General features: G+C 36.0%; 1 pseudogene; it reads right to left on the bottom strand.

The window, feature by feature from the left end:
- Window positions 1-2,631: 2,631 nt before the first annotated feature.
- Window positions 2,632-8,004, bottom strand: LOC148917577 (uncharacterized; annotated as a pseudogene).
- Window positions 8,005-8,036: the final 32 nt, after the last annotated feature.

Below are 8,036 nucleotides of genomic sequence, written 5' to 3'. Positions count from 1 at the left end.
CTAAGTTGATTTTTGAGACAATTAATTATCACCACTAAACAATAGAGACTGCAGCTACAATTTTGAAATAAATATTCTATTTGGGTTGCTATTGCTTATTGGGTACAATTTTGGCAGTCAGTCCTTCAATATTTTCAAATAAACAAATACATTATCAGCCAAGCCGTATTGAATTCTTCCAAGACACCCGCTATATTGAATTCTTCCAAGCCGTGGTGTCTTGGGAGGGTCTGATATTTGAAATGGCATCTTCTAACATCAGTCACCAATTGCATATTGTTGATGCTCAAAAATGATCGAACACTTTTGGGTCCAACTTAGTGATGATATCACCTTCGGCCCCGCGTGATCTTCGGCAGAGCGGTTGATCTGCAAGACAAAGAATGCTCAGTAAGCCTTTTGGCACCGGTGTGGTACTAGCCGAAGGCTCACCGATGCTTAGATTAGAATAAGTACAGAGTGACTAGTGATATGAATAGAGTAATGATAGAATTGTTGAATGTAGCAGTTACCTCCTTTTTGGGACTTATGCCCCTTTTTATAGACTTTGGGAGGTGTGCATCTTGTGTGAAATTTCGATGTAAGACTTTGCATATTGTCTGAGAAGGTGCCACGTGTACCTGTGAGAAATACCTGACGAAACGAGTCTTTTGCCACGATCGGCAATCTTGGGTGCCAAGGGCTCTCCCCTACTGATGGTGCTTTGTGGGTGCAATTAATTGCTGGTTAATTTTATCGGGTCATCCTCATGGGTCCTTTTTTTCACCTGTTGTCTTCTGATTGGTTGATCAAATATGGTGTAAACATAGATAAACACTAGTTTTAAAATTCATTATTATAATTTTGATTCCTTTCCTATCCAATAATGCTGAATTTTGATTTTGATTTTGATTTCTTGGGAGGGTCTGGAATCACTTTCACTCCTAATAAAACTCCTCAAACAAATATATTCAACAATTCCTCCTTTTGTACCAAAAATAGTAATCAATATTTCTGCAGATTAATTTTTTGCGAGGATCTCCAACTGGACTACTAAGAAAATAAATTAATGTACAGGGGTGATAGCCTGGAGCAAACACAAACTCTTCTGGCTGGCCTTCTGGAACCCTCTATCCTCTCTATAAATTGATCCAACCCTGAGGTGGTTTTGCACAATAAAAAAACTTTTACACTTTGTTTGGGGATTCATTAGGGATTTTAGCTTCTATTGATTAAGGAGATGGTAATTGGGATGTGTAGAGTAGCTCCAGAAACCCTAGATGAAGATGAAGACGATGCTAATAAAGAACCTGACGTTCTCAAGCATTAATCGAATTGGCGATTCACCAGAATCAGGTATGTTTAACCTAAACGGCCCTCTCATCATTTCGTCACTTGTATACCTTTCTTCAATCTGTTCTTTTAGGGTTTGGTTCATTTCTATTTTTTTTTTAAATTTTCTTTTGTTTGGTAGAGTAGATAGATATGATGATATTGTATTACTAGATCTGATTAACAAAAATCTCGAACCTGATTTAATTCTTTGCAGGGCCAGCCTTGTGGCCTGGGTTTTCAGCAGGTTTTGATGTTGGTGCTAATCCCAGCTAGGAACCTCTTCTCCATAGGGCAGGCATAGCCACTCCGAGAAGAATTCGAAGAAAGATCAATCAGAAAAATGAATGGCGGTTTGGACTTGTCCTTGGATTGTATTGTAAATGTGAGCCATAGTGCAACACATCACACCCTTCCCTGTAACTTGGTCTGTCCTTGCAAGTGCACAAGAATAATGTAGTATAGCGTTTGACGAGTGTGAGTATCGTTCCCACGAGGACTCCAAATTAATTTAATATTCGAATACCTAAATTAAATCTAACTAACACTACTACATTTTACCATTTGCAGGACGAAGAGAATTTCGTCGCACAAAGTTCATTTTAGTCGCACAAATTTCAGCACGACAGAAAATTCGTCACGCAGAATCCTTCGCGCAAAGATCGTGAAGAAAGACTGTGCGCGACCAAGTTTTTTCATTGGTCGCACAAATCTGAGCGGCAGTTAACCTTCGTTACAAAAGGTTTAGGGACGACCCAATTGTTCGTCTCACAAATCTTTGCGCGACGAAAGCATGTTCGCTGTAATTACACAATGCGATGGATTATATTCGTCACACATTTCTTTTTCGCGAGACGAAGGCTTCACGTGCAAAAATAAAATATATTTATTTTAAATTTTTATTTACGCTTTTTATTTTGTAAAGTGAATATGCTGATTTAAAAGAGTTTGGTCGCAAAATAAAATATATGTTATTTAATTTTAATTTTACGTTTTTTTTTTAATTTTGTAAAAAAAATTTGGTTTTTTTGGGTAATAAAATGAAATTGCAATAAAAAAATGTAATGAAGAGAAATTTTTTTTTTTATAAAACAATATAAATGTATAGTACAAGAGAAATGTTTAAAATATAATTATGAAAGTAAAAAACTAATCAAACAAAGTTCCAAAATCTACTTGGTCGTTTGGCAAATGCGGCACGGAGGTCTGGACATTGTCTACAAGGGCAAAGGTCTGGTGGCCATGCTCAGGTTGGACGAGCTCGGAGGTTGACGAGGGATCAAAATGCGGGATCTGGAATGCCGAACCGAGCGAGGGACTCTAGAAGCACGTATATTTGACCTCGAAGCTTGGCCACCTTTGTCGCCAAAGCAGTCTCCGACTATTTGATTGCGACGATGAATGGGGCCTAGGTTCCCTCCGCCGGGCATTCCCCATCCCTTTACAATATGTCCCCGACCTCCTCCCGAGAGTCCGATCCAACGCCTCCGTCAAGATCTGAAACCCAGCATCCTGTGGAGGATCCACAGACTGAGCGGAGTATCGGGAGGAAGTTGGGAGGCGGATTCCTAAAGAACCAACTGGCTCCTCTCCACCATCGTCGTTTGTTTAACATAATGTAAAATATTAATTAAAACATTCATATAATAACCCTGAAACTTGAATGCGTAAGATAATAATTAAAATTAAAGAATACTTACATGAAGGGACTTGCCCAACTCATTCCCAGGTCGAACATAAATTTCGCCAAAGACGTCGATCTCTGGGAATTTGGACCCCCCTTGAATTGCACAAGAGAATAAAAATGTTAGTATTAAAAAAACAAATTAATATTAATGACATATTAAAAATTGAATATAAACTATTTTATTATTACCCACCATCGTGCGTCCATCCTAAATGAGAAAGGCCTAGAACTTGAATGGTGGAGAAGAGTCTTCTTGTTCCTATTGCCCTTATTTAGTTTGGCCGTATTCTGTTGTACAAAAAATAAACGTATTAGTTGAAATTGAAATTAAATATAAAAAATTAAATAAACATTAGTAAGAAACATGTAATAATTTTGAACTTAATATTAAAAAAATACCACATAATCGGGGGCCTGAAAATGAGTGCAGAGCCACGCCCAACTATCTTCCCACCCCTCAAGCTCCTTCGGGCAACCCTCTTGAAGAGCAACCTGCGGATCATCAAATGCCTGAAAATGGTGGTGCAAGTCGCTCTTCCACTGCTTGTACTTCTCAGCACAGAGTCTATTGATGTACGCCAACGACTCGTCGTCGAGGTCCTCTAAATTGTAGTTTGTCTGCAATCAAGGATTAAAACATCGGCCGTGCAGATAATATTGGGCCTCCAATTTATGGATATTTCGGGGAATATATCGTTATCATTTTAGGTATCGGGAAAAAATAAACAAAAATGACATATATAGGCATTGAAACAAATAATTTTGGTGTAAAACTTTCATAAATGTTATGTGCATTATCAATAAATGTATTGAACAAATAAAACTCAAAATTTACTAATAATAAGATATACATATGATGAAATATAAGTGGTATGTAATGCGCGTTAATGAAAAGTTTGAAAATAAAATGTTGATTAGAATGAATAAACCATGCATAAATTCATAGTTTGTTTAAACATTGTATTACAATTTAGATAAACGTCCATCTACATAAATGAAGAGCTCCTATGAGGTTCAAACAATGAGGAACAACCATCTAGATTCATACAATAGTCATACCAAGTCATGTAACTCGAGCAGTTTATAAGCCATGTTTGAACATGGTGCACATAGGTCTCTCTTGAGCTCCCTATTGTCCTCCCATATATGGGATAGTTAGGATTAACCAACTAGTAGGTTCATAATCTTTTTTATCATCTTGAGCTCCATAACTAGTTCCACTATAATCAGACATGACATAACCATAGCCATCATAAAGATTCATTTGAGTTAGTACAAGGTCTAGTTCCTATGCTCATAGATCCAAAATTGATCGTCATGTCCTCTTCGGATGGATTGGAGGTATATGGGCAGTGGACTGTGCGTAGAATCTTCATATTAATAAATTCTAGGGTTCTAGGCAAGGATTAGTTATTTTTTGTTTTCAATTTTCTTCAATTGCCTTCAAACTTCTAAATTTTTTTTGGGTTCTATTATGGGTATCGGGAAATATCAGAGATATCGCACTTATCGGGGATATATCGTCGATACAGGAGAAGATATGACCTTACCCCTGTGACGGTGCCGAGTTGAAAATACGGATATATCGCAGATATATCGGTGTATCAGCCGATATTTCAATCATTGTCTGCAATAAATGAATTACATACATTAAGTAATAGAAATATATAAAGTTTGAAGGAAAAATAATTAAAAGGTAGGATACATACCGACAACTGTCCGTGCACCTCTGTCTTGATCTCGTCAGGCATGACCTTCCAAGACTTCCATTGCATTGGGCAATGGGTTCGAACGACGTGACCAATGTCGTGGGCCAATGAGCTATGCAATTCCGATGTCGGTGCAATCCGATGCCGCTCGTCGATCCAGTGTTGATACGATTGTTGGTCACCCAGTGACCTTCGCTGTCTTCAACTGCCGAGACGGCCCCTGGGTGTTCTTCTTGGCTGCAAACAAATATGAAATTAATGTTAAATAAATAAAAAATTCAACTATAAATATATTGGTCCAAAACAACTGGAGTTGAAGGAAATCTTTACCTGGTTATGACCCCGATGCACTAGTAACGTCTGTCGATATGGTGTCGGTGGTGCTGGCGGGCCGGTGACGATGCCTAGTGCTACAGTTGCGCCACTAATAACGCTGATGACGCTGGTGCATGGGACACCTTGGGACCAATCGGGCCTGGAGCAAGGCAGCCGACGATCGAGTTGGGGGAGGCGAACTCAGTGCAATCGTCACCGCTTTACGACTTCTAATAAGGTTTGACATCTGCAGAACTAAACAAGCATCCAAGACAAAGTAATCAAATAAATAGGAACTCATTGAACAAAACAAAAAATCCTAACCAACCATCAGACTAAGCAGATATTAATGTAGAACATATTTATTTCATTTTAATATCTGCTTAGTCTGATGGTTGGTTAGGATATATAAATTGGTCGGGCAAAATAAATATTAAGGTATAATATATTATAGAATCAAAACAATTTTCTCTAGCATATCATTTATATTTTAGATTTATGTCTATTAAAATATTTTGGTTAGATTAAACATAACGATAAATGTTTCATATTTCATTATTATGTTTTTTAATTATGAAAACTGATCATCCAATCCAATATAGATTGAATCGGATATTGAATTTAAACCTTTAGTTCGATCGGATTGGATTGAAAAAAAATCATGATTCAATATATATTGGATTGGATGCGAATTGGCTAAATTACATTGGTTTCAAAATGATACACAACCCTACCAAAGACTATTTAATTAGTTATTTAATTTGAAATGATTCTATATATATTTTTAAACACTATGTATAAGAAGACCTCAAGACCAAAGGGTGATTATACAATAATTTCCCATCTTTCTTTTCCACTTTATATTACACTGTAAGGGCTGCTCTGAGATTTTAGGTGACACAAGTCTTGAACAAAGTTATATAAAATGAATTGGACCATATATATTGATAGCAAATTTAAAACTACTCATTGTAAGGGCGGCTATGAGATTTTAGATGTCACAAGTCTTGAACAAAATTATATAAAAAGAATTGGGCCATATATATTGATAGCAAATTTAAAGAATTGGACCATATATATTGATAGCAAATTTGAAACTAGACATCAATAGCTAAAGGATTATCAAACAAATAATTCAACAAGGAACATAAAATAATAAATAAATAAACCCGTGGTTTATCAAATTATTAATTATAATGAACCCCAAAAAAAAATATTATGTGTCCATCGGATTTAGTATCAATCAACAACTCCTATTATATGTAATTTTAATATATTAATATATTATGTAGTATCAACTTAAAAGAAGCCGCTTCTCATTTTCATTTATTTTCCTTTTATTTTGCTAAGGGAATGTCTTTGTTTCTCAATTTCCTTTGTTGAGAAAATGTTCTCTACAAACGATTTTCAAAAATATTACCAAAATGATTTGGATATATTTATTTAACAATTTTTTTAGCTCAATTTTTTTTCATTTCTCATTTACTTTTATAGCTTAATTTATTTAACAATGTTTCATTTCTCCACATATATAAGGTTTGGATATAACAAGTACATATATTCAAACAAGCATATTTGCCAAAATCTTTACACTAACATAATGAAATTACAAAAAAATTCATTTACTATGTTTTGCATGGCAAGTCAAAATAAATTGCATTATTTATCATTTGAACTATAATAACTTTCGTTATCGTCGCTATCATCACTTTCAGTCTCACAATCCTCCTCTATAACTACATCATCGTCATTGTAGACACTCCTTGTATCTGAAACGGTTCTTGTATAACATTTGTATCTCGAAGTGTTACCGCATCATTTTTCATTGAAGATTCGAAATGTTGGTCAGCAACGTTGTTGACATCGTTGTCAGTTGAGTCTAGTTTTGGTATAGCATACATGTTCCTTTGATCCATCTTCTGAACAACTTTCCAACCGCTCCCGGCTTTAGGGTCATCTAGATACACAATCTGTGTTGCCATGTTTGCCAAAATGTAAGGGTCGTCATCATACCAAGTTCTGTTCATGTTCACAGATAGTAAGCCATGGTCGATTTTAACACTTCCCTGCCTATTTGGGTTTGTATCAAACCATCGACACTTAAACATGATCACTTGGTATCGGTCTTTGTAAAGCACTTGCACCACAGTTGTGAGTTTTCCATAGAAATCAATGTCAGTACTTTCGCCTCCACCTGGGACATGGACACCGCTGTTTTGCGTACACAACTTGTCATCTCATGCAATCCCCAAAAACTTGACGCCGTTAACATGGCAACCTGAGAATAATTCAGCGCGAATCGGGTCGAACGCCAAGTTATATAACTCTTCACTGTAAGTGAGGGAATTCGATGATTTTAAATTAGGGAGTTTCACTAAAACACCCAAAATGGGGGTTGAAATTATAAAAAAAAACCCAAGCACTATTTAAACATATAAACACACCCAAAACCCATCATTACACACACTCAAAACCCATTTATAAACATACCCAAAAAGTTGACTTTGGGGTTGATTTTGGGTGTGTTTCTATGTTTAAATAGTGCTTGGGTTTTTTTATAAATACATGTCTAGGATTGGGTTTATTTATAAATTTGTATTTAAATTATTCACCTAATATTATACAAAAACATTCACATGTTAGTTTGAGAAAATTAAATAATACAACATATATATGTCAAATGTGTAGAAAACTCTTATAACTTACATATTCCAAAAACCATTGTGGAAACAATTCACGGTGTTTCTTGGCATACAAATGTGATGGATGTTCTCGTTTCATCATCTCTTCATGCTTATCTAAGTAGGCCATTATATCATCACAATTGTTCAGTACGAACCAATGCGCTACCTCCATGTCATTTCTGGAAAACAACTCTCCCCGTGCAGGATCTCCAAATGGTCGTGCACTTTGGGCAAAAACATAAAGTTTCTCATTTCTCACACCTTCGTCATTATTGCGCTGAGGATGATTGAAAGCCATGTCCACATCTTTTAAATACATTCCACAGAAAG

The sequence above is a fragment of the Prunus mume genome, linkage group LG4 (genome assembly GCF_029339155.1).
Source record: "Prunus mume cultivar Tortuosa linkage group LG4, ASM2933915v1, whole genome shotgun sequence".
Lineage (NCBI taxonomy): Eukaryota > Viridiplantae > Streptophyta > Magnoliopsida > Rosales > Rosaceae > Prunus > Prunus mume.
This window is presented reverse-complemented; position numbering and strand designations above follow the sequence as displayed.